We start from the raw sequence: 26,190 nt of genomic DNA, 5'->3' as shown, positions 1-26,190 counted from the left end.
GGTGCCCAAGAAACCTGATGAGGTTTAGACCGTGAAGAAGGCGGACAAGTCCACCGAAACGCATAGTCCCATTTGCGCTATTTCTCTGCCATTCACTTTGGTTCCTGATCCTTGTGGGTCTTTATATTTTTATACTTTGAAGATTAATAAAGAAAAGATAATTTTACTCCAATCCTGGTTGCTGAGTCCTTGCTGGATTTCCTCGTTTTCTCTATATATATAAAACTATATGTAACTGTTCTTGCTGAATAAGAATTGAGTCTGTGTGTAAACATCATTCATCTGGATGTACCTATGTAAACTTACAAGTAAATCGTTTGGACTAATTGGAGTGCACCACATTACATCAAACTGCCAGAAAACAGAGGTACATTGAGGGCACCCTGGTGTCACAAACTCTTTTTTTTATTTTTTTTTAATTTTTTTTATCACCTCCATGCTGGCATGGTAACTACCGCAGATCACATGGTCTGTGGTATGCGGCAAAATGAGTGGCAGATATAAGCACTCCTCCGGACTGACAGCCAGCTCTTCAGCACATCTGTGCAGAGTGAGCTGTCAGTCAAACTGAACAGGCATGTCTAATACTGCAGTTCACAGTATAGTAGATGGTGATTGTAGCCACTTCATGTATGCCCCTATGATTGAAAGTCAGTGTCTCCTGGGAAGTTAATTTTCTCTCTTTAGCCGTACTTTTAGTAAGGCAGCCAGGGAGCATTAGAATGCTCTATACTTGCAGATTAACCCCATGATTAATAGCAAGGTGAGAAATTTCCTTTAAATCGTTTTTTCTCCTTTATTTTTTGCTTTTTATATTTATTGGCTACCTGGATCCTACAGTCCGCAGGAAGCGTCTGTATACATAAAAAGTTCTTTCTGAATCTGGCATATATGACAATTTTTAAGAACTTTTACAAAAAGTAGAAGCTCTATGCAAACCTGACATGTAAACCGCAGACACATACTGTAGCAACGTGCAATCATTTGTGACCGCCATGATAACCGGTCCTCCTGAGGCTCATCAGAACATGTGTTTGTGCCGTGTAGAAGTCTAATTTCTATTCTGACAAATTGTGGGAGATAGGAGCTACGGGTATTGTATTTGTATTACAGACAATGGGGCTGATTCATCAAGTCTCGCATAGCGCACTCTTGTACTATGCAACTTACTCTGGATCAGAGGACACCCAATACATTAAGAGGCACACTCCACTTAATAAATTAAGCACCTCTTCTAAAGGCCCCGTTACACGCTACAATATATTGGGCGATATGTCGTCGGGGTCACGGATTCCGTGACACACATCCGGCCTCGTTTGACATATCGTAGCGTGTGACAGCTACGAGCGACTGTTAACGAGCAAAAATACTCGCCTTATCGTTGCTCGTTGACACGTCGTTCATTTTCAAAATATCGGTCACATTCCTGGATGCAGGTTGTTCGTCGTTCCTGAGGCAGCACACATCGCTCCGTGTGACACCCCGGGAACGACGAACACAGCTTACCTGCGTCCCGCCGGCAATGAGGAAGGAAGGAGGTGGGCAGGATGTTACGTCCCGCTCTTCTACACCCCTCCTCTGCTATTGGACGGCCGCTGTGTGACGTTGCTGTGATGTTGAACGTCCCTCCACCTTCAGGAAGAAGATGTTCGCCACCCACAGCGAGGTCGTTCGGGAGGTAAGTACGTGTGACAGGGATGTCCGACTTTGTGTGACACGGGCAACAAATTGCCCGTGACGCACAAACGATGGGGGGCGGGTGCGATCGCACATGCGATCGCACGATAAATCGGCGCGTGTAACGGGGCCTTAAGTGTAATAAGCCTCCGTGTCCCATACCAGAATTGCTTCTCCAGTCAGGAAGTATATTTTTTCCAGTTCCACATAGAAGCCTTTAAAAAAACAAAAATCACAAAAAAGTACAGTTCAGCAGTAGAGTTGAGCGCGGTTCGTGGTTCGTGGTTCTCCAGTTCTAGGCTCGAGTGATTTTGGGGCATGTTCTAGATCGAACTAGAACTCGAGCTTTTTGCAAAAGCTCGATAGTTCTAGAAACGTTCGAGAACGGTTCTAGCAGCCAAAAAACAGCTAAATCTTAGCTTGGTTTCTGCTGTAATAGTGTAAGTCACTCTGTGAATCAAACTATTATCACATTTCAGTGTATAGTGTGCGTGAACAGCGCCTTCAGATCACTGCTGTTTCTATAATGGCGATCGCCATTTTTTTTTTTTTTTTTCTTGTCTTCCTTCCCTAAGCGCGCGCGTCTTGTGGGGCTGGCCAGCATGTCAGCCAATCACAGACACACACACCTAAGTGGACTTTGAGGCAGAGAAGCAACGGCATGTGTGATAGGATCTGCATGTCACATGTCCCTGCATTATAAAACCGGACATTTTCTTCACGATCGCCATTATCTGCCTTCTGCGTCTTTGGTGTCAGACATCACTGTCGCAGTTCCGTCCTTTGTCCTATCGCCGATACAGCTGTATGCGCTGCATACACAGCGTTAGACAGCTTAGGGAGAGCACATTCTAGCAGTCCTTTTAAGGGCTCGTACCGGCAGGGTCAGAGAGCCATAGGTGACAGGTCCTGCAAACAGCAACAGCGTCTGTGTAGCCCAGGTCAGGGATTTCCTCCCTGCATTTCACCATTAGGAGGGAATAGAAAGGCAGGCTTCCATTCCTCTACCCAGAGCACCACAATCCTGCCACTGTACCCTCTTGTCCTCTGCACACTCCAACTCATTCTAAGTAAGCCATTATACTAGCAAACACTCAGTGTACCTAGTGGCATCCTATCTGAGGCTATTGGACTTTGCTATAGTCCCACTAGTGCAAAGACATTTGCAGAGCACATCTGCCTGCATTGCACACTCCAAGTTTTTTAAACTCAGCCATTATACTAGCAAACACTCAGTGTACCTAGTGGCATCCTATACGTGGCTATTGGACTTTGCTGTAGTCCCACTAGGGCCAAGACATTTGCAGAGCGCATCTGCCTGCGTTGCACACTCCAACAAATTATAACGAAGCCATTATACTAGCAAACACTCAGTGTACCTAGTGGCATCCTATACGTGGCTATTGGACTTTGCTATAGTCCCACTAGTGCAAAGACATTAGCAGAGCACATCTGCCTGCATTGCACACTCCAAGTTTTTTAAACTCAGCCATTATACTAGCAAACACTCAGTGTACCTAGTGGCATCCTATACGTGGCTATTGGACTTTGCTATAGTCCCACTAGGGCCAAGACATTTGCAGAGCGCATCTGCCTGCGTTGCACACTCCAACAAATTATAACGAAGCCATTATACTAGCAAACACTCAGTGTACCTAGTGGCATCCTATACGTGGCTATTGGACTTTGCTATAGTCCCACTAGTGCCAAGACATTTGCAGCACGTCTGCCTGCGTTGCACACTCCAACGAATTATAACTAAGCCATTATACTAGCACACACTCAGTGTACCTAGTGGCATCCTATACGTGGCTATTGGACTTTGCTATAGTCCCACTAGTGCAAAGACATTAGCAGAGCACATCTGCCTGCATTGCACACTCCAAGTTTTTTAAACTCAGCCATTATACTAGCAAACACTCAGTGTACCTAGTGGCATCCTATACGTGGCTATTGGACTTTGCTATAGTCCCACTAGTGCCAAGACATTTGCAGAGCGCATCTGCCTGCGTTGCACACTCCAACAAATTATAACGAAGCCATTATACTAGCAAACACTCAGTGTACCTAGTGGCATCCTATACGTGGCTATTGGACTTTGCTATAGTCCCACTAGTGCCAAGACATTTGCAGAGCGCATCTGCCTGCGTTGCACACTCCAACTCATTATAACTAAGCCATTATACTAGCAAACACTCAGTGTACCTAGTGGCATCCTATACGTGGCTATTGGACTTTGCTATAGTCCCACTAGTGCCAAGACATTTGCAGAGCGCATCTGCCTGCGTTGCACACTCCAACTCATTATAACTAAGCCATTATACTAGCAAACACTCAGTGTACCTAGTGGCATCCTATACGTGGCTATTGGACTTTGCTATAGTCCCACTAGGGCCAAGACATTTGCAGAGCGCATCTGCCTGCGTTGCACACTCCAACTAATTATAACGAAGCCATTATACTAGCAAACACTCAGTGTACCTAGTGGCATCCTATACGTGGCTATTGGACTTTGCTATAGTCCCACTAGTGCCAAGACATTTGCAGAGCGCATCTGCCTGCGTTGCACACTCCAACTAATTATAACGAAGCCATTATACTAGCAAACACTCAGTGTACCTAGTGGCATCCTATACGTGGCTATTGGACTTTGCTATAGTCCCACTAGTGCCAAGACATTTGCAGAGCGCATCTGCCTGCGTTGCACACTCCAACAAATTATAACGAAGCCATTATACTAGCAAACACTCAGTGTACCTAGTGGCATCCTATACGTGGCTATTGGACTTTGCTATAGTCCCACTAGTGCCAAGACATTTGCAGAGCGCATCTGCCTGCGTTGCACACTCCAACTCATTATAACTAAGCCATTATACTAGCAAACACTCAGTGTACCTAGTGGCATCCTATACGTGGCTATTGGACTTTGCTATAGTCCCACTAGTGCCAAGACATTTGCAGAGCGCATCTGCCTGCGTTGCACACTCCAACTAATTATAACGAAGCCATTATACTAGCACACACTCAGTGTACCTAGTGGCATCCTATACGTGGCTATTGGACTTTGCTATAGTCCCACTAGTGCCAAGACATTTGCAGAGCGCATCTGCCTGCGTTGCACACTCCAACTCATTATAACTAAGCCATTATACTAGAAAACACTCAGTGTACCTAGTGGCATCCTATACGTGGCTATTGGACTTTGCTATAGTCCCACTAGGGCCAAGACATTTGCAGAGCGCATCTGCCTGCGTTGCACACTCCAACTAATTATAACGAAGCCATTATACTAGCAAACACTCAGTGTACCTAGTGGCATCCTATACGTGGCTATTGGACTTTGCTATAGTCCCACTAGTGCCAAGACATTTGCAGAGCGCATCTGCCTGCGTTGCACACTCCAACTAATTATAACGAAGCCATTATACTAGCACACACTCAGTGTACCTAGTGGCATCCTATACGTGGCTATTGGACTTTGCTATAGTCCCACTAGTGCAAAGACATTAGCAGAGCACATCTGCCTGCATTGCACACTCCAAGTTTTTTAAACTCAGCCATTATACTAGCAAACACTCAGTGTACCTAGTGGCATCCTATACGTGGCTATTGGACTTTGCTATAGTCCCACTAGTGCCAAGACATTTGCAGAGCGCATCTGCCTGCGTTGCACACTCCAACAAATTATAACGAAGCCATTATACTAGCAAACACTCAGTGTACCTAGTGGCATCCTATACGTGGCTATTGGACTTTGCTATAGTCCCACTAGTGCCAAGACATTTGCAGAGCGCATCTGCCTGCGTTGCACACTCCAACTCATTATAACTAAGCCATTATACTAGCAAACACTCAGTGTACCTAGTGGCATCCTATACGTGGCTATTGGACTTTGCTATAGTCCCACTAGTGCCAAGACATTTGCAGAGCGCATCTGCCTGCGTTGCACACTCCAACTCATTATAACTAAGCCATTATACTAGCAAACACTCAGTGTACCTAGTGGCATCCTATACGTGGCTATTGGACTTTGCTATAGTCCCACTAGGGCCAAGACATTTGCAGAGCGCGTCTGCCTGCATTGCACACTCCAACTCATGATAACTAAGCCATTATACTAGCAAACACTCAGTGTACCTAGTGGCATCCTATACGTGGCTATTGGACTTTGCTATAGTCCCACTAGTGCCAAGACATTTGCAGAGCGCATCTGCCTGCGTTGCACACTCCAACTAATTATAACGAAGCCATTATACTAGCACACACTCAGTGTACCTAGTGGCATCCTATACGTGGCTATTGGACTTTGCTATAGTCCCACTAGGGCCAAGACATTTGCAGAGCACATCTGCCTGCATTGCACACTCCAAGTTTTTTAAACTAAGCAATTTTACTAGCAAACACTCAGTGTACCTAGTGGCATCCTATACGTGGCTATTGGACTTTGCTATAGTCCCACTAGTGCAAAGACATTAGCAGAGCACATCTGCCTGCATTGCACACTCCAAGTTTTTTAAACTCAGCCATTATACTAGCAAACACTCAGTGTACCTAGTGGCATCCTATACGTGGCTATTGGACTTTGCTATAGTCCCACTAGTGCCAAGACATTTGCAGAGCGCATCTGCCTGCGTTGCACACTCCAACTAATTATAACGAAGCCATTATACTAGCAAACACTCAGTGTACCTAGTGGCATCCTATACGTGGCTATTGGACTTTGCTATAGTCCCACTAGTGCCAAGACATTTGCAGAGCGCATCTGCCTGCGTTGCACACTCCAACTAATTATAACGAAGCCATTATACTAGCACACACTCAGTGTACCTAGTGGCATCCTATACGTGGCTATTGGACTTTGCTATAGTCCCACTAGTGCCAAGACATTTGCAGAGCGCATCTGCCTGCGTTGCACACTCCAACTAATTATAACGAAGCCATTATACTAGCAAACACTCAGTGTACCTAGTGGCATCCTATACGTGGCTATTGGACTTTGCTATAGTCCCACTAGTGCCAAGACATTTGCAGAGCGCATCTGCCTGCGTTGCACACTCCAACTAATTATAACGAAGCCATTATACTAGCAAACACTCAGTGTACCTAGTGGCATCCTATACGTGGCTATTGGACTTTGCTATAGTCCCACTAGTGCCAAGACATTTGCAGAGCGCATCTGCCTGCGTTGCACACTCCAACTAATTATAACGAAGCCATTATACTAGCAAACACTCAGTGTACCTAGTGGCATCCTATACGTGGCTATTGGACTTTGCTATAGTCCCACTAGTGCCAAGACATTTGCAGAGCGCATCTGCCTGCGTTGCACACTCCAACTAATTATAACGAAGCCATTATACTAGCACACACTCAGTGTACCTAGTGGCATCCTATACGTGGCTATTGGACTTTGCTATAGTCCCTCTAGTGCCAAGACATTTGCAGAGCGCATCTGCCTGCGTTGCACACTCCAACTAATTATAACGAAGCCATTATACTAGCACACACTCAGTGTACCTAGTGGCATCCTATACGTGGCTATTGGACTTTGCTATAGTCCCTCTAGTGCCAAGACATTTGCAGAGCGCATCTGCCTGCGTTGCACACTCCAACTAATTATAACGAAGCCATTATACTAGCACACACTCAGTGTACCTAGTGGCATCCTATACGTGGCTATTGGACTTTGCTATAGTCCCACTAGTGCCAAGACATTTGCAGAGCGCATCTGCCTGTGTTGCACACTCCAACTAATTATAACGAAGCCATTATACTAGCACACACTCAGTGTACCTAGTGGCATCCTATACGTGGCTATTGGACTTTGCTATAGTCCCACTAGTGCCAAGACATTTGCAGAGCGCATCTGCCTGCGTTGCACACTACAACAAATTATAACGAAGCCATTATACTAGCAAACACTCAGTGTACCTAGTGGCATCCTATACGTGGCTATTGGACTTTGCTATAGTCCCACTAGTGCCAAGACATTTGCAGAGCGCATCTGCCTGCGTTGCACACTCCAACTAATTATAACGAAGCCATTATACTAGCACACACTCAGTGTACCTAGTGGCATCCTATACGTGGCTATTGGACTTTGCTATAGTCCCACTAGTGCCAAGACATTTGCAGAGCGCATCTGCCTGCGTTGCACACTACAACAAATTATAACGAAGCCATTATACTAGCAAACACTCAGTCTACCTAGTGGCATCCTATACGTGGCTATTGGACTTTGCTATAGTCCCACTAGTGCCAAGACATTTGCAGAGCGCATCTGCCTGCGTTGCACACTCCAACTAATTATAACGAAGCCATTATACTAGCACACACTCAGTGTACCTAGTGGCATCCTATACGTGGCTATTGGACTTTGCTATAGTCCCACTAGTGCCAAGACATTTGCAGAGCGCATCTGCCTGCGTTGCACACTCCAACTAATTATAACGAAGCCATTATACTAGCACACACTCAGTGTACCTAGTGGCATCCTATACGTGGCTATTGGACTTTGCTATAGTCCCACTAGTGCCAAGACATTTGCAGAGCGCATCTGCCTGCGTTGCACACTCCAACTAATTATAACGAAGCCATTATACTAGCACACACTCAGTGTACCTAGTGGCATCCTATACGTGGCTATTGGACTTTGCTATAGTCCCACTAGTGCCAAGACATTTGCAGAGCGCATCTGCCTGCGTTGCACACTACAACAAATTATAACGAAGCCATTATACTAGCAAACACTCAGTGTACCTAGTGGCATCCTATACGTGGCTATTGGACTTTGCTATAGTCCCACTAGTGCCAAGACATTTGCAGCACGTCTGCCTGCGTTGCACACTCCAACGAATTATAACTAAGTTACATTGTCAGGGATATTTATTCTTTATTATTCTGCTGTTAATAAAGCTAGACCACCACTGCAATCTTCACCACCTCTCAATTTTTACTACCACATTTTCAGTCCACAATCTTGTCGCAATCAACATGAGTGGCAAAATGACAGATGCTGGTGGAAAGGGGAAGAGGCGTGGTGGAAAAGGCAAAAAATGTTTTGTCAGTGGGGAAGGTGGCAAAGCTCCATTATCATCTGCTGAAGATAGACCATCTACTAGCAAAAGTAAGATGTCTACTACTTATTGTGGACAATCCGATGTGCTCCCTTTTTTACGGACACGAACAAGAGGAACAAAGGTAGATGATGGGCAAAAAAGGAAAATGCTTGAATGGATCTCAAGTGGTCCAACAAGTGCCCTCTCAGCCACTTCAAGTACCGCATCCAAAAAACACCATTCCTCTGAGTTGTCATCCCAATCACACTTGATTTCTCCCAGCTCTGAAGTCTCCATCAGCCCTGCACAGTATGGTGGAACTGAGATGGCTGAGTCTGCAGAGCTGTTCAGTCACACTATAGCCTGGGAATCAGAGGTCTGCTCCCAAGCTACAGTGAGTACAGAACAGGAAATGGTCTGCAGTGATGCCCAGAACCTTTGTGACTCAGATTCAGGCCGTGAGGACCAAGTTTCTGAGCATAATGTTGACCCTTTGTCACAAACTGTAACACCTGTGGTTATAGACAATGAGGAACATACTGATGAAGATGAGACGCAGATACCCGATTGGGATGACAACTTAAATATTCGGTCAGGGCAAGAAGAGGCTCGGTCTGAGGGGGAGGGGAGTGCAAACACAACAATTGATGATGACGTTCTAGATCCCACCTACTGTCAACCCCCAGTCAGGCACTCGAGGAGGTCAACAGAGGCGGTGGAGGAGGATGCAACCGACGACGAAGTTACCTTGCGCCTTCCTGGACAGAGTCGGAGCACTGGTAGCACGTCTACAACTGCATCCTCAGCCACCACTCTGCCTATGAGCATTATTCGGGGTGGATCAACAGGTCGCATGGCCTCTAAGCCTTGCCTAGCCTGGGCCTTTTTTCACATCGAAAAAGATCGCCCAACTCATGTGATATGTAACATTTGTCATGATTCTGTTAGTAGAGGTCAAAACCTCAGCAGTTTGACAACTTCTTCCATGAATCGTCACATGAATAAATATCATAAGTCCCGGTGGGAAGCTCACCGTGCTGCAATGCCGGCTAGCGGAGCGAACCATCCACCGCCCGCCCCTTCCAGTGCATCCGCGCGCTCTTCATCTTCTAGGACTGTGGGGACAGCTGTCACACCTGTTTTTCCACGCAAAACTTCCACCACTGTAACCGCAACAGGCAGTTTGCTTGTAAGGTCGTCAGTTGGTTTGGAAGGGGAAACAAGTGAGTGTGTACAGCTCTCTCAGACATCGATAGCACCAACGTTGGATGAAGGCAACATCATGTCTCCGCCTGCACTTTCCTCACAAACCTGCATTTTTCCAGGGACACCCTACTCAACACCGTCTACACACAGCAGCCAGATCTCTGTCCCTCAGATGTGGTCAAATAAAAGGCCACTTCCTCCGACCCATGACAAAGCTAAGAGGTTGACTCTATCCCTCTGTAAGCTGTTGGCTACCGAAATGCTGCCTTTCCGCCTAGTGGACACACAGGATTTTAGAGACCTTATGTCTGTCGCTGTGCCCCAGTACCAGATGCCTAGTCGCCACTACTTCTCTAAGAAAGGTGTGCCCGCGCTACACCAGCATGTCGCACACAACATCACCGCTTCCTTGAGAAACTCTGTGTGTGAACGGGTGCATTTCACCACCGATACTTGGACCAGTAAGCATGGACAGGGACGTTACATGTCGCTGACTGGGCACTGGGTAACTATGGTGATAGATGGTGAAGGGTCTGCTGCACAAGTCTTGCCGTCCCCACGACTTGTGTGTCAATCCTCTGTCTGTCCAAGTTCCGCCACAGCTTCTGCATCCTCCACCTCATCTGGGTCCTCCACCTCCGCCCCAAGCCTGCCTGGTCAGGCCACCAGCGTTCTCACTGCGCAGAAGGAATCACGCACGCCTCATTACTATGCTGGCAGCCGAGCGCAACAGCATCAGGCGGTCTTTAGCTTGACATGTCTTGGTAATAAGAGTCACACAGCTGAGGAGTTGTGGTCAGCTCTGCGGTCCGAGTTTAATAAATGGTTGTCTCCACTCAACCTGCAGCCTGGTAAGGCCGTGTGCGACAATGCTGCAAACCTGGGTGCGGCCCTTCGCCTGGGCAAGGTGACACACGTACCTTGTATGGCTCACGTGTTGAACCTTGTCGTGCAGCAATTTTTAACACACTATCCCGGCCTAGATGGCCTTCTGAACAGGGCACGAAAACTGTCTGCTCACTTCCGGCGTTCAAGCGCCGCAGCTGAGCGACTTGCATCGCTCCAGAAGTCTTTCGGCCTGCCGGTTCATCGCCTGAAATGCGATGTGGCGACACGCTGGAATTCAACTCTACACATGTTACAGCGACTGTGGCAGCACCGCAGAGCCCTGGTGCAATACGTCATGACGTATAGCCTGGGCCAACGAGATGCAGAGGTGGGGCAGATCACCCTGATGGAGTGGTCTCAGATCAAGGACCTATGCACCCTTCTGCACAGTTTCGACATGGCGACGAATATGTTTAGCTCTGACAATGCCATTATCAGCATGACGATTCCAGTCATTTACATGCTGGAGCACACGCTAAACACTATTCGGAGTCAGGGGGTGGGACAACATGAAGGGGAGGAACTACAGGAGGATTCATATGTGCAAGGGACAACAACATCACCAAGATCCAGACGTTCATCATCACCAACGCAGCAGGCATGGGACCATGGGGAACAGGGATCGACAAGGGCGCATAGTAGCAGGCGAAATGTTGAGCAAGGTGCAGGAGAACATGAAGAAATGGAGGACGAACTGTCCATGGACATGGAAGACTCAGCGGATGAGGGAGACCTTGGTCAAATTTCAGTTGAAAGAGGTTGGGGGGAGATGTCAGAGGAAGAAAGAACGGTTAGCACCTCTATGCCACAAACACAGCGTGGACTTGGTCCGCATGGCTGCGCAAGACACATGAGTGCCTTCTTGTTGCACTACCTCCAACATGACAGTCGTATTGTCAAAATTAGAAGTGATGATGACTACTGGATTGCCACACTATTAGATCCCCGGTACAAGTCCAAATTTTGTGACATAATTCCAGCCATAGAAAGGGACGCACGTATGCAGGAGTATCAGCAGAAGCTGTTACTCGATCTTAGCTCGGCTTTTCCACCAAACAACCGTGCAGGTGCAGGGAGGGAATCTCCCAGTTGTAACTTGACAAACATGGGACGGTCTCGTCATCTTCACCAGTCTACCCGTACCAGTAGGACCGTATCTGGTGCCGGTAACAGCAATTTTATGGAATCTTTTCATAATTTTTTTAGACCCTCTTTTGCAAGGCCACCAGAGACAACAAGTCTGACACATACTCAACGGCTGGAGAGGATGATACAGGAGTATCTCCAAATGAACATCGATGCCATGACTGTGCAACTGGAGCCTTGCTCCTTTTGGGCTTCAAACATAGAAAAATGGCCAGAGCTCTCCAGTTACGCCTTGGAGATTTTGTCGTGTCCAGCTGCCAGCGTTGTCTCTGAACGTGTATTCAGTGCTGCTGGGTGTGTGCTGACAGATAAGCGCACGCGTCTGTCCAGTGACAATGTGGACAGACTGACGTTCATCAAAATGAACAAGTCATGGATCCAGAAGGAATTTACTACCCCTGTGTCATCCTGGGGAGAGTAAATGCTTGTGGATTTGGAATGTGCTTGATGCAAATCAAAACATCCTGTTTGCAACTAGGGCCCAAGTGCTGCCACTGATGGGGTGGGTGTCTGTGTGGCCCAATTTTTGGAAAAAAGGGAGACTCCGCTTGGAGTAACCCTTGCTTGCTGTGTTTTTAAAAGAAGCCAAGATGAACAGAGCTGGGATCAGGAAAGACTTTGCTACCTACCCCGGTGTCATCCTGGGGACGGATAAGAATGGCGTATTTTTGAATGTGCTTGATGCAAATCTAGCTGTGAAGTGTACAACTGGGGCACAACTGCTGCCACTGAAGGGGTGGGTGTGTGTGGGCCCAATTTTTGGAAAAAAGGGAGACTCCGCTTGGAGTAACCCTTGCTTGCTGTGTTTTTAAAAGAAGCCAAGATGAACAGAGCTGGGATCAGGAAAGACTTTGCTACCTACCCCGGTGTCATCCTGGGGACGGATAATAATGGCGTATTTTTGAATGTGCTTGATGCAAATCAAAACATCCTGTTTGCAACTAGGGCCCAAGTGCTGCCACTGATGGGGTGGGTGTCTGTGTGGCCCAATTTTTGGAAAAAAGGGAGACTCCGCTTGGAGTAACCCTTGCTTGCTGTGTTTTTAAAAGAAGCCAAGATGAACAGAGCTGGGATCAGGAAAGACTTTGCTACCTACCCCGGTGTCATCCTGGGGACGGATAAGAATGGCGTATTTTTGAATGTGCTGGATGCAAATCAAAACATCCTGTTTGCAACTAGGGCCCAAGTGCTGCCACTGATGGGGTGGGTGTCTGTGTGGCCCAATTTTTGGAAAAAAAGGGAGACTCCGCTTGGAGTAACCCTTGCTTACATTGTTTTTAAAAGAAGCCAAGATGAACAAGTCATGGATCAGCAAAGACTTTATCTACGTACCCCGGTGTCATCCTGGGGATGGATAAGAATGGCGTATTTTTGAATGTGCTTGATGCAAATCAAAACATCCTGTTTGCAACTAGGGCCCAAGTGCTGCCACTGATGGGGTGGGTGTCTGTGTGGCCCAATTTTTGGAAAAAAGGGAGACTCCGCTTGGAGTAACCCTTGCTTGCTGTGTTTTTAAAAGAAGCCAAGATGAACAGAGCTGGGATCAGGAAAGACTTTGCTACCTACCCCGGTGTCATCCTGGGGACGGATAAGAATGGCGTATTTTTGAATGTGCTTGATGCAAATCAAAACATCCTGTTTGCAACTAGGGCCCAAGTGCTGCCACTGATGGGGTGGGTGTCTGTGTGGCCCAATTTTTGGAAAAAAGGGAGACTCCGCTTGGAGTAACCCTTGCTTGCTGTGTTTTTAAAAGAAGCCAAGATGAACAGAGCTGGGATCAGGAAAGACTTTGCTACCTACCCCGGTGTCATCCTGGGGACGGATAAGAATGGCGTATTTTTGAATGTGCTTGATGCAAATCTAGCTGTGAAGTGTACAACTGGGGCACAACTGCTGCCACTGAAGGGGTGGGTGTGTGTGGGCCCAATTTTTGGAAAAAAGGGAGACTCCGCTTGGAGTAACCCTTGCTTGCTGTGTTTTTAAAAGAAGCCAAGATGAACAGAGCTGGGATCAGGAAAGACTTTGCTACCTACCCCGGTGTCATCCTGGGGACGGATAAGAATGGCGTATTTTTGAATGTGCTTGATGCAAATCAAAACATCCTGTTTGCAACTAGGGCCCAAGTGCTGCCACTGATGGGGTGGGTGTCTGTGTGGCCCAATTTTTGGAAAAAAAGGGAGACTCCGCTTGGAGTAACCCTTGCTTACATTGTTTTTAAAAGAAGCCAAGATGAACAAGTCATGGATCAGCAAAGACTTTATCTACGTACCCCGGTGTCATCCTGGGGACGGATAAGAATGGCGTATTTTTGAATGTGCTTGATGCAAATCAAAACATCCTGTTTGCAACTAGGGCCCAAGTGCTGCCACTGATGGGGTGGGTGTCTGTGTGGCCCAATTTTTGGAAAAAAGGGAGACTCCGCTTGGAGTAACCCTTGCTTGCTGTGTTTTTAAAAGAAGCCAAGATGAACAGAGCTGGGATCAGGAAAGACTTTGCTACCTACCCCGGTGTCATCCTGGGGACGGATAAGAATGGCGTATTTTTGAATGTGCTTGATGCAAATCAAAACATCCTGTTTGCAACTAGGGCCCAAGTGCTGCCACTGATGGGGTGGGTGTCTGTGTGGCCCAATTTTTGGAAAAAAGGGAGACTCCGCTTGGAGTAACCCTTGCTTGCTGTGTTTTTAAAAGAAGCCAAGATGAACAGAGCTGGGATCAGGAAAGACTTTGCTACCTACCCCGGTGTCATCCTGGGGACGGATAAGAATGGCGTATTTTTGAATGTGCTTGATGCAAATCTAGCTGTGAAGTGTACAACTGGGGCACAACTGCTGCCACTGAAGGGGTGGGTGTGTGTGGGCCCAATTTTTGGAAAAAAGGGAGACTCCGCTTGGAGTAACCCTTGCTTACATTGTTTTTAAAAGAAGCCAAGATGAACAAGTCATGGATCAGCAAAGACTTTATCTACGTACCCCGGTGTCATCCTGGGGACGGATAAGAATGGCGTATTTTTGAATGTGCTTGATGCAAATCAAAACATCCTGTTTGCAACTAGGGCCCAAGTGCTGCCACTGATGGGGTGGGTGTCTGTGTGGCCCAATTTTTGGAAAAAAGGGAGACTCCGCTTGGAGTAACCCTTGCTTGCTGTGTTTTTAAAAGAAGCCAAGATGAACAGAGCTGGGATCAGGAAAGACTTTGCTACCTACCCCGGTGTCATCCTGGGGACGGATAAGAATGGCGTATTTTTGAATGTGCTTGATGCAAATCTAGCTGTGAAGTGTACAACTGGGGCACAACTGCTGCCACTGAAGGGGTGGGTGTGTGTGGGCCCAATTTTTGGAAAAAAGGGAGACTCCGCTTGGAGTAACCCTTGCTTGCTGTGTTTTTAAAAGAAGCCAAGATGAACAGAGCTGGGATCAGGAAAGACTTTGCTACCTACCCCGGTGTCATCCTGGGGACGGATAAGAATGGCGTATTTTTGAATGTGCTTGATGCAAATCTAGCTGTGAAGTGTACAACTGGGGCACAACTGCTGCCACTGAAGGGGTGGGTGTGTGTGGGCCCAATTTTTGGAAAAAAGGGAGACTCCGCTTGGAGTAACCCTTGCTTGCTGTGTTTTTAAAAGAAGCCAAGATGAACAGAGCTGGGATCAGGAAAGACTTTGCTACCTACCCCGGTGTCATCCTGGGGACGGATAAGAATGGCGTATTTTTGAATGTGCTTGATGCAAATCAAAACATCCTGTTTGCAACTAGGGCCCAAGTGCTGCCACTGATGGGGTGGGTGTCTGTGTGGCCCAATTTTTGGAAAAAAAGGGAGACTCCGCTTGGAGTAACCCTTGCTTACATTGTTTTTAAAAGAAGCCAAGATGAACAAGTCATGGATCAGCAAAGACTTTATCTACGTACCCCGGTGTCATCCTGGGGACGGATAAGAATGGCGTATTTTTGAATGTGCTTGATGCAAATCAAAACATCCTGTTTGCAACTAGGGCCCAAGTGCTGCCACTGATGGGGTGGGTGTCTGTGTGGCCCAATTTTTGGAAAAAAGGGAGACTCCGCTTGGAGTAACCCTTGCTTGCTGTGTTTTTAAAAGAAGCCAAGATGAACAGAGCTGGGATCAGGAAAGACTTTGCTACCTACCCCGGTGTCATCCTGGGGACGGATAAGAATGGCGTATTTTTGAATGTGCTTGATGCAAATCAAAACATCCTGTTTGCAACTAGGGCCCAAGTGCTGCCACTGATGGGGTGGGTGTCTGTGTGGCCCAATTTTTGGAAAAAAGGGAGACTCCGCTTGGAGTAACCCTTGCTTGCTGTGTTTTTAAAAGAAGCCAAGATGAACAGAGCTGGGATCAGGAAAGACTTTGCTACCTACCCCGGTGTCATCCTGGGGACGGATAAGAATGGCGTATTTTTGAATGTGCTTGATGCAAATCAAAACATCCTGTTTGCAACTAGGGCCCAAGTGCTGCCACTGATGGGGTGGGTGTCTGTGTGGCCCAATTTTTGGAAAAAAGGGAGACTCCGCTTGGAGTAACCCTTGCTTGCTGTGTTTTTAAAAGAAGCCAAGATGAACAGAGCTGGGATCAGGAAAGACTTTGCTACCTACCCCGGTGTCATCCTGGGGACGGATAAGAATGGCGTATTTTTGAATGTGCTTGATGCAAATGTAGCTGTGAAGTGTACAACTGGGGCACAAGTGCTGCCACTGAAGGGGTGGGTGTGTGTGTGGCCCAATTTTTGGAAAAAAGGGAGACTCCGCTTGGAGTCACCTTGCGGTGTTTTACATGATTTTAGAAGGGCGTGCCATGCCTATATCTGTGTGTCCTCCTCTTTTTCCTTGTCCAGCTGTTTTGTTTTCGCATGAGTATATGTCCTTGTCACTTTCCAATGTGTTTGAGTTGTTTGTCACCTTTAGGACACCTTTGAGGGTGTTTTCTAGGTGTTTTTCTGTGTTTGTGATTGCCTGCCATTGTTTCCTATGCAGTTCGAGTTCGGTTCGTCGAACGTTCGACGAACCGAACTCGAACGGGAGGTCCGTTCGGCGAACCAACCTCGAGCCGAACCGCGACCGGTTCGCTCATCTCTATTCAGCAGTGTCTTTAAATGTATAGTGGGCAGGAGTGTTCATAAGATCAAATCCACTTTGCTTAAACAGTTAAATGCAGCATTTCCTACAGAAAAGAATGCCGTATTTATGCATGTGGGAGCAAGATTAGGACCACAGATCTATGCCTTGTATATTGTATTTTGACTCTATTTTTGAAAGGAAGCGTACAGAGTTAATCAATCACACACAAGTGCATTAGTTTTCATTCACTACATATTGATATGTATATAACAGATCAATGATATAGAAAAAAAAGTGGCAGTATTTTTAGCGAGACTGACAGTCCTTGCATAGTGCAGATCACTTAATAGCACCATCTTGTGGTCATTTCTAGAATTTTATTACATTTAGAGAATTGTTTTTATTCCAGAAACAAATATTTGACATTGCTTAACTATTGTAAATATGAATAATACCATGACATTTTCTATATACCTAAATACCTATTTTTCATGTGTATCATTGAAATACTTTTTCATAGAAGATCTGATACTTTTCAATTTTGGATTTTTTGGACATAGTATGATTTTATGTATACTGTACAGTCTCGGTGCCTAATTGTTACTCAAGAATCCTATGGAGCTTATAAGGGGTGTATATACACTATTCACAAATGTTAAGGATATTTTGATTTTTGGTGAAATTCATTGAAAATGTACAGTATATTGCGAAAGTATTCGGCCCCCTCAAATTTTTCAACCTTTTCCCACATTTCAGGCTTCAAACATAAAGATAAAAATTTTAATGTTATGGTGGAGAGTCAACAACAAGTGGGACACAATTGTGAAGTTGAATGAAATTTATTGCTTATTTTAAACTTTTGTAAAAAAGAATAAACTGAAAATTGGGGCGTGCAATATTATTCATCCCCTTTACTTTCAGTGCAGCAAACTCACTCTAGAAGTTGATTGAGGATCTCTGAATGATCCAATGTTGTCCTAAATGACTGATGATGATAAATATAAGCCACCTGTGTGTAATCAACTCTGCATATAAATGCACCTGCTCTGTGATAGTCTCAGTGTTCTGTTTAAAGCACAGATGGCATCATGATGACCAAGGAACACAACAGGCAGGTCCGTGATACTGTTGTGGAGAAGTTTAAAGCCAGATTTGGTTACAAAAAGATTTTCACAATTTTAAACATCCCAAGAAGCACTGTGCAAGCGATCATATTGAAATGGAAAGAGTATCATACCACTGCAAATCTACCAAGACCCGGCCATCCCTCAAAAATTTAATCTCAAACAAGGAGAAGACTGATCAGAGATGCATCCAAGAGGCCCATGATCACTCTGGATGAACTGCAGAGATCTATAGTTGAGGTGGGAGAGTCTGTCCATAGGACAACAATCAGTCATACACTGCACAAATCTGGCCTTTATGGAAGACTGGCAAGGAGAAAGCCATTTCTCAAAGATATCCATAAAAAGTGTTGTTTAACGTTTGCCACCAGCCACCTGGGAAACACACCAAACATGTGGAAGAAGGTGCTCTGGTCAGATGAAACCAAAATCAAACTTTTTGGGCACAATGCCAAAAGATATGTTTGGCGTAAAAGCAACACAGCTCATCACCCTGAACACACCATTCCCCCTGTCAAACATGGTGGTGGCAGCATCATGGTTTGGGCCTGCTTTTCTTCAGCAGGGACAGGGAAGATGGTTAAAATTGATGGGAAGATGGATGGAGCCAAATACAGGACCATTCTTGAAAATAACCTGTTGGAGTCTGCAAAAGACCTGAGACTGGGATGGAGATTTGTCTTTCAATAAGACAATGATCCAAAAACATAAAGCAAAATCTACAATGGAATGATTCACAAATAAACGTATCCAGGTGTTAGAATGGCCAAGTCAAAGTCCAGAGCTGAATCCAATAGAGAATCTGTGGAAAGAGCTGAAAACTGCTGTTTACAAACGCTCTCCATCCAACCTCACTCTGTTCGAGGTATTTGTAAAGGAAGAATGGGCAAGAATTTCAGTCTCTCGATGTGCAAAACTGATATGAGACACACCCCAAGCGACTTGCAGCTGTAATCTCAAGTATTAACTTAAAGGGGCCAAATAATATTGCACGCCCCAATTTTGAGTTTATTATTTTTTCTAAAAGTTTAAAATAAGTAGTAAGGGCTTGTCACTGTACCAATCACAAACTGTAGGACAGTTCTCTTGAGACTAGACACACCTGCTTATACTAATAATCCAAGGCAGAAGAGTCTTTATATTTGCCCAGTGACAAAGACACCCATACACGTCACAATTATAAATGTATAAAACATTTTATTTATAATGCTGTAGGGTATATCAAACATGTAACAAAGACATACATAAGAAAGGACCAAGGGGAAAAGGTGCTAGAGGGGAGACACCCCACGTGTCCTGGAGAAAAATAAGGGAGAGCAGGTCTCCAAGGAATCTGATAAACTTTCCCAGGTCAACATAATCACCATGTGGATAATGACCCCGGGAGATAGAGTATAGCCTAATAAACCAAAGTGGTTTAAAGTGTGGCCCAGGGGGGAAAAAATCCACTTACCAGGGAAAGAGATCAACCAGAATGCCGGGGTAACACGTGGGGACCGACGTTTTATGTTTATATACCTGCTTATACTGTAACACCACAACCATCAAAGGCTTGTCTGGTGACAACAGTGGCTGATGCATGGGGCTCTCCTTGAAGTCTTCAAAATTGTTGGCGGCCATAATTTCTGCTCAACCTGAATCAATGTTTATCAGTGAATTGTGGCCCACTGGTCCCTTGTCCAGAGTAGATGCTCCCAGGTCCATGCAAAACAATGACGTATGTGTGTGGCACCATTGCAGGTCATCAAGCACGCAAACCATGCTGATGTAAATGGTTCTGAATGGTCTGACGTGACACTTGGATGCCTCTAACCTCCCTTAAATGTGCCTGGAGTTGTGTGGCATTCATCATTCGGTTCTGAAGGGCATTGTCACAATGAAGCAGTCATCATGGTGGGATTTGGCCAAAGGACATCTACTTGTATGCCTTTCTGTGACTTTTCCAGTCTCTCTGTATATCTGTTGCAACCTGCTGATAATACTCTGTGATGCTCTAAGCTCAGTGGCCACTTCCGTCTGATAATATCTTGCTTGGAGCCTCGCAATGTCGAGGTACTGTTGATCAATTGTTAGGTATCGTCTTGGTCTCATGATGTCAAAATGTGAACAGAATTATGAGGAGGACTGTTTAAATACCAATTCTAAATGAACCCTGAAATCTATTGGGCAATTCATGGATCAAACACATGTTGTGAATTTGCTATTAAGCTCCTTGATAGAGAAAAGGAAGTTGTGCAAAAAGTAGTGAAACATCTAACAGTTGGACATGTGCATGCAAAAGTTTAAAGAAGGGCACATTAAGTGCATCTGAAAAGGTTAGAGGGCATTTTAGGATCATCCTGAAATTTCACATGAAAGTCAAATTTGTGTCTCTCCTTACTGAAGTCTTAGGGAGTCATTGGCTTCGATATTTTAAAGGAAATGGCATGTAAAAAAATTTTTAAGCCTACAAACATTGGATTAATTTGCAGTTTAATATCGTTTTGAAACTGTCCAGCATCCCACTGAACTGTGTTCCTCCCGACATACCTTCAGTCACCGTTCTGTGGATAGTGAGTGGTGACTGAATCGTACTCCTTGCACTGACTGACAGCCGGAGTTAAAGTTGAGTCGGTTGTTTTGCAGACTCCATATCTCCACCACTTAGTAAAAGCTGGAAAACAGCAGAAAACGTTTCTTTAATACACTGGGGCAAATTTATCAATACTGTTAAATCCTTAGATAGTGCTAAATTAATCCTTAGATAGTGCTAACTTAAACTAGAATATCTTAAACTGCACCAGATGTCTTTTAGCGATTCATGCTGTTTGATAAATGTAGCACGTCTTTAGTCTTTATTTGGTCACTCAAAAATTTCTAGGACAAAAAGTTAAACAAAACACTTGTCCTATGCGTTTGAAGTGCATCCACTTTTTTTTAATTTTCTCAATTGCATATGCTAGAATTATCCACTTTATTGATTCTCATCCTGGTACTCGGCCCACATCTTTAACCGTGTGCCGCACCCAACAAGGTACTACTGTTAATTGTTAAGGTGGAACTACCACGCTTCCCCATATGAGAGGTTATTGAAAACCAATAAATTAATTATATAAATAAATCATTTATTTTATTATATTCGAAAATTACACAAAGATGCATTTCATCCTCTGGGTAGACCAATCATATCTGGGATCAATTGTCTCACATCCAATCTCTCCAAGTATGTTGCCCAGTATATTCAAAGCTGTGTAGCACATATCTTAAAGAAATATCTTATATCTTAAATCAGAATATCTTAAAGAAAGTGCTGCAGATCTGGAAACCTATGGAGTGGAGAGAAGAATTTGTGGTAGGTAGTCTGGACATTAAATCTCTATACTGTCACACAGATTTTTGCACAAACTTCGCCAACTGTCATGGCGGTGTCAGGTTCTGTTTACATTGCAGAATCTGACAATACGCCTGATGCTTTCTCTGGTGTCTGGGATCAACACAGGCAGACTCGGGCATCGACCTGCTGTATGCTGATTCATAGACAGGCTAGCAGGAGTTAATCTATGCTAGTCTGCTTGCTCCTTTAATCACATGTTTCTTGTTAGGCTTCTTTGATCACATGTGGTGGGCAACCCAATCATATCTGCTCCCCTCCGATTTATGCTGGATGAAATCATCTACCCATCCCAGCTTTAGTTTATTCTGTGTTGGTCTGAGAGCTTTGGTGTCCCAAGCTTTCTGGGGAAAGTGTTGCATTTTGCTCGGAACCATTGTGGAGCTTACCCCTGTTGTATTGTTCCCTCCTTCCTGCTCTTGTTTTCCTCTTAATATTTTATTGTCTTATACGTGTGTGTGTGTGTGTGTGTGTGTGTGTGTGTGTGTGTGTGTGTGTGTGATGAGTGACAGAGTTCTGGTTTTCCCTGTCTGTCTGTTTCTGTGGGTTTCATCTCACGTCTGTCCCATCCTCCCTGATCAGGACTGGTCAGGAGCAGGGCCAGCAAGAAGACTCATGCATCTCCACAACCAGGAGTATCCCTGTGTTTAGGGATAGCTTAGGACCCACTAGTTCAAGGGTCAGCGTAGGAACTCCAGTTTTCTGCTATCCCTTAGTTATTGTGACATATTGTTACGGGGAAATTGGCGGATTAGGATAAAAGTGGTGTACAGTATATCCCAATCGCCAGTCAGGGTCCACCGTGCTCCAAGATGGTAAAGGAGCTGCTGGCAACCCGTAGCTCGGGCGAATAATACAGAGCTTGGTGGCTCCAAAATATTATGAACCTGACCCAAGTTAAACGACACTCGGATCAGTATAACTGTGAACCCTGTTTACGCCACAGGGTCCACACACCCAAACCAGGAACTCCCCTGTTAACACCACAGGGGTCCTGGGGTACACTGTCCATGTGCGTAGGGGGCACAACAGGCAGATGGCACAGCAGCCGCACCCCAGTTAACTCCACTGGGCTGCTCGAGCACGACTGGACGGTAGGAGGTAAGTGTGACGCCCCAGGGCTATGGGGTACTTGGTCCTGGGCGATGTATTGCTGTGGAGATGTCACTGGGTGGCCGTTGCCGGCTCTGTGACCCTGGGGGTTGCTTTTAAAAGAGTATTTACAGGGGAGATGAAATCAAAGTTTTTGTTGTGATGCCACTTGCGGGTTGCAGCTATTTAGTGGAGCTGCCGCTGCACAGTTCTCTCTACTGGGGCTGGTGTTGGTGTCAGCATGGATTTTGGGTCCTCTGCAAGTAGGGCCAAGCCCCAGGGAATAGATGATGTTGTTAGGCGCGAAAAGAAGGTAGGCCACACAAGGGATTGCAGTGTAACTAGTTTTTTTACTCACAACATTGTTAAAGCTGGTAACCCAAGGAAGGCTGGTCTGTCCTGACCACTGGTCCCCTTAGTCCCAGTGTCGGTGTGGTAACCTGGTGGCTTCTTTCCCCTGCATCTGTTTCTGGTTGGTGGGTCCTCGTGGCTTGGAGCTTCTGGGGGTCCCCTCCTGGTTCTCATTCAGTCTTAGTCCGTATAATAGGTAGATTGAACCCTGTGGGGTTGGTTTCTCTTGTCCTGTTCCCCGGTTCTCCTTTTGCTACTGTGTCCCGAACTTTACGGTCAGTGAGGTCCTGGATGGCACCCTCACTGTGCAGATTTTATCAGGTCTGCCTGGAGCATTTGCCTGACCTAGGATTCTGAACCCCATCGGTGCTATGGTTCAGGGAGTACTCCATCGTTTCACCGGCAACCACATGCCTGGGCCCTCAGGTCACCATCACACTCCTGTCAGTGCGGCTACATCCGTCTCCTCTCACTTCCACTTACTGACTGTATGACCCCTCCCCTCCGGTCGTCGTCTAGTGGACTGGATCGGCTCCACCCCTAGGTGGCCATCCATTAGGTCCAACCCTGGCCTGTCACCAGTCTTTGGAAATGGGGAAAACAGAGATTAAATTGAATGTTTTGCTGTTACTGGCACTGGTCTTCTGGGTTCTTGGGGGTAGGCCCTGCATCTTTGACAGGATGCAGTACATTGTAGCTCCTGATGGCTACAGGGGAGCAATCTTACAATGCTCTTGTAGCACCCACAGGGCCCGAGGTTAACTTTACTCGTTGTTGGGTCTGGGATGTCATAGGTGGCCCTGCCCGTCTTCGTGGCCCCGAGGCGTACAATAAAAGGTGATGGATGGTGGATGGGATGATGAGGATAGTTGTCTTGTGACGCCACCTGTGGTACGCGGCCAGGGATTAGTCGCCGCTGCAGGATGATGTCCTCCGAGGCTGGTGGTGTTGCAGCAAGGATGGTTCTGCTCCCTACAGGTGGAGTGGGCCCCGGGGACGATGGTGAGGGTGGTAGTCTATGTTGTTGTACACTGGGGAGCAGGGCTGAGGACGCCGACAGTAACTGGATGATACATGTCTGTAGTTTCCTTTACTTTTTACTAGTCAGATGTTAAGGTCCCTGGTTACAGTGGTCCAGTCAGCCAGGAAGCAGTGAGGAATCTCTTCTTTGCCAGGTACATTGGAAGCCTTCCTTAGTGCGCTCTGACTGTGGGTTGCTGTGGTCTGGAGCAGCACAGCGTCCCTCATCCTAGATGTGATTTGCCTTGGCTCTTGTGGCGGGCAGCGTCAGCTGGATGTAGGGCCTGCCGATATTTCAGCGGCCACGGGTTCTGTTATGCTACTGCACTTTGGAAGTCTATGTTGGGACAGGAGGTGTGGAATCTCCTGCCCTCCGAGTTTACTGCTGGGCCATTAGCACCCAACAGTCGAGGCCCTCGGTGTCCTGATTCAGTGCTCGGTCCTGGAAAGCTTGCAGACAGTTCTCTAACAGCGACCGTTCTCTTTTCCTGCTACTAGAGTTCTGAGGTCTCTCTTCCTGTCTCTCTGTCTAACCCCTCCATAGCCCAGAATGCACAGGGAGCTTGTCCAAAGCAGGACTTGAGCTCCCCCTTCTGGCCTGAGTTAGGAAGTGTTGTGTGTGCTTATACCTGACATGGAGATTTCCCTGCTGCTTTCAGTTATAGCATTACCCCCGATGAGGAGAACAAAGCCACTGTGGCTTACATGACCACTGGGGTGCCATACTCTCCCTGCTTCTCGCTCTGTAGAGATACTTGTCAGTACAGAGTGATTAAGCAGAGCTGAAATGGCTCTCTCTGATTCTCGCTCTGTTGAGACGCTTGTCTATGCAGAGCAATGAAGCAGAGCTGACATTGCTCTACCTGCTTCTCGATCTGGAGAACGCTTGTCTATACAGAGCGACGAAGCAGAGCTGACATTGCTGTATCTGTGGATTACGTAGGACTAAGGATTTTTTGTATAAAAAGGAAGGAGTCTCTAAATGTTTTTTTTGTTTTATTTCTAATAAAAAAAGTTTTTCTATGTGTTGTGGTATTTTTTTTACTGTTTACTAAAAATTCATGGTGGCCATGTCTAATTTGGTGTGACACCATGCATTTCGGGCTTAGTACCAGATGAGAATATAAAGCTGGTATTTACCCCTTTATTACCCAGCGTGCCACCGTCATCAGAGCCGCTGGACAAGTCAGGTAAAGCACCTGGAAATGATGCTAAGAAACAATGCGCCATTTCCAGTGGCAGCTGTGGTCTGCGGTTTTTAGCGTGGGGGGCCCAGAACGCTTGGGCCTTACCACACTGAGAATTCTAGCCTCCAGCTGCCTAGCTTTACCTGACTGGCGATCAAAATACGGTGGGAGCTAATGCATTTTTTTAATTATTTTTTTAAATAATATCACACAGTACCACAGTAACCATAGCACTTTTTGAAAAATGATCCGCAAACATTGGTCGGTTTTGCAGGAAGATAAAATAATTGAACCTCTACTAGCTGAACAACCAAAATTTATTTTCAGGAAAGTGGAAACCTTAGTTAATCTTGTGGCCCCTACAATTTAACCTAACAATATGGGCAGACTACAGCTGAAAAAAAACTACAGAATTGGTTTCCAAGTAGAGTCCCAACTTTAAGTTTTACACCATGTGGGCTGTTTGGCTTCCTCACTTCGGAGAAGTACACAGTTTTTTGGTACTAAATCATTCAACATCAAGCTTAGTGTCATGCTCTCGGTCACAGGGTCAGTCTCCCCTGGGCAGGGAGCTCGACGTTCACCCCACACCTCCATTCCTGCCTCTGGCTCTGCCTCTACCACTAGCTCCACTGCTGCAGCACACCATGTCACTCACCGTGTCTGCTGTGCTAAACGTTTCTCTGTCTCCTTCTTCTCCCTGAAACTTCGTTCCCTCAGCAAGTCCTCTGGGAGCACACTTAGACGGCACGCGCCGCACTCTGCTGCTATTTAAAGGAACAGTACACCTATTCCTTGTTGTGCTATTTCTGATTGCAGGATTGATTCCTGCTTATAAGGCACCTATACCCTATAGGTTGGTGCCTGGCAACGTGTTCATTCCTATAGAACATTGCTAGGGTTCAGGTCCTTTCTGCTGTGCTCTGTGCGCCCTGACTGTGCTTACTTCTTTCGCTCCACAGAATCTTCATCAGCTGGTCCATTATACCTGGTCTCATCT

The sequence above is a fragment of the Anomaloglossus baeobatrachus genome, chromosome 6 (assembly GCF_048569485.1).
Source record: "Anomaloglossus baeobatrachus isolate aAnoBae1 chromosome 6, aAnoBae1.hap1, whole genome shotgun sequence".
Classification (NCBI taxonomy): Eukaryota; Metazoa; Chordata; class Amphibia; order Anura; family Aromobatidae; genus Anomaloglossus; species Anomaloglossus baeobatrachus.
The sequence above is the reverse complement of the archived record's forward strand: the minus strand, read 5'-3'. Positions refer to the sequence as shown.